This window comes from Mandrillus leucophaeus, unplaced genomic scaffold, assembly GCF_000951045.1.
Source record: "Mandrillus leucophaeus isolate KB7577 unplaced genomic scaffold, Mleu.le_1.0 Scaffold2311, whole genome shotgun sequence".
NCBI classification, from domain to species: domain Eukaryota; kingdom Metazoa; phylum Chordata; class Mammalia; order Primates; family Cercopithecidae; genus Mandrillus; species Mandrillus leucophaeus.
Genome location: NW_012102379.1, coordinates 3,973 through 6,062, shown reverse-complemented (window position 1 = coordinate 6,062; position 2,090 = coordinate 3,973). Strand labels below are relative to the sequence as shown.

General features: G+C 49.9%; 1 pseudogene; it reads right to left on the bottom strand.

Moving 5' to 3' along the window:
* Window positions 1–48: 48 nt before the first annotated feature.
* On the bottom strand, window positions 49–670 carry LOC105541076 (annotated as a pseudogene).
* Between the last annotated feature and the right edge of the window lie 1,420 nt (window positions 671–2,090).

The following is a 2,090-nucleotide window of genomic DNA, read 5'->3' as shown; positions in this document are numbered from 1 at the left end:
AGTGGTGGGGGCCGCAGAAAGTTCCACTGGGCAACACTGTCAGCAGGTCATGGGTGGGACTCACGGGGACCTCGCTGCTAACTCTTGTTGCGTTGGCTGGGTGGGGTGGGGGGAAGGGAGGATCGTTAGTGCTGCCACCTGGAGTGAGAGTCGCCCCTTGGTTCCTGGAGGGCACCATCAAGGGACACAGGACAGGAAGCGCAGGATGGTTAGTGCAACTAGGGATGAGGGCCAGGGAGAAGCAGGTGCTCTGGAGTGGCCGGGAAAAGTCCAGACACAGAGGCTTAGGAGCTTCCTGTTAAGTGTGTGGGTTCCGCTCTGTCTCCGCCAGGCATTCTGACTAGGGATGGATGACCTCTCTCTTCAGGCGCTCCGTGGTGCTCTTGCTGCCAGCGAAGGTGGTCCGGATCCCTTTGCCCATCTGCCCTGTGACCGACAGCAGTTCCGTGTGAGTGCTCTGGCAGCCCTGGGTGCCAGGTGGTTTCATGGCCTGCACACAGCCTATGGAAGGTGGTCCAAAGTCGTTAAACAGCGGTCTGAAAGGGACAGCGGCTCCTGGCACTGAACCCGACGGCGACAGGACACTTCCTGTGGGGACCGGGGTGCCCAGCCCAGGGGTGCTGGAGCCGGGGGTGCTGCTGGGGGCAGGCGTGATGGGTTTGTAGGACATCCTCAAATTCTGGGCACTGCGGAGCCAGCAGGCCGCTCCTCGGGGGTTGGCTGCCTGGCCGCTCAGCCGTGATCTGATTTGCAAGCTGGCTGCACGCCCCATACTAAATCTATGTTAAATTTTTTAACTGCAGTTTTTATTAATCTAAATACAGTTCAGATATTCTCGATGAAAATTTCACATTTGAGTTGAGACGTACTAAGGTGTAAAATACACAATGGATTTCAAAGATTTCATAAGAAAAAAGAATGCAAACTATCTCTAGTAATTTTTACATTGATTACATGTTGCCACGGTATTTTGGATTTATTGAGTTAAAATATGCAATTATTTCTTTAAAAAAATCTATGCTACATTTTTGTTAAAAAATTTAAATAAACTATGAAATTACTTCTTGGGATAGAAAAGGGGACATTATTAAATATTTACCTAAATTTTTTTCAAAAACGTATCTTTAACAAAAACATTTTCAAACAAAACAAAAGTATTTTAATTTTGAATAGGTAAAATAAACTTATTCCTGCTGAAATTCAATCCTGGTATGATTTCTTTTTCACGCATTTGAGGACTCTTTGTTTATAACCCAGATAAAACATAAAGCTTATGAAACTCCTCTGAGAATGTCGAACACAAATTACCTGTATAGATATCAGGGTGCAGATGATGCTGAGGCCGGGCTGGCTGAAGAAGAGCAGGATGAAGATGCTGTACTGGCACAGGGGCTGGCCCCAGGTCACCCGCCCTTCATGTATGTGGCGATGGTCACCTGGCTCACCAGCAAAGTGAACAACAGGTCGTTGGTGGCCAGCCGCATACCAGTGTGTAGAAGGCGGTCTCCTTCTGCTCCTCGCTCGACTTGCACAGCAGCACGATGGCCACCAGGTTGCCCACCACCCTGAAAATGGACGGTCCCAGGCTGTCCAGCAGATTGGGCTCCAGGTGAGGGATACATTGACCTGGGAAGGGGTTAACATGGCGGTGGCTGGTGGTGTTCAGCCCTGGAGTGTGAAGCTGAGTCTGGGGTGATAGAAGAGAGACAAAGCCTCCGTGAGTGAAATGACCACCTGCAGGATGTCAGAGCCACGCCCAGGAAACGGGATGCTAACATGACAAGGGAAGATCTCAGTCCCACTCTGGAATGCAACCACTTACCAACTGCAGCCACCCAAATCTCCAGGCTCGCTCTGCTCCTGCCAGCGGCACACCATTGCTGATCTTAATATGTATAAACTGAGCCTCACATTCCTCTTCCTCCCCCCTCCCCCCATGCCTATCTCACTACTCTGACAAGAGCCATCTTCAGGGAAAGGTAACTCCCTAGTATTATTCCTGACAGATTCTGAGTTAATAAAATGCTCACGGAAACCCTGGAAGACAATTTGGAGAGTGTTCTCTTTCCTCCCTGGCTCCGCTGGCAGTG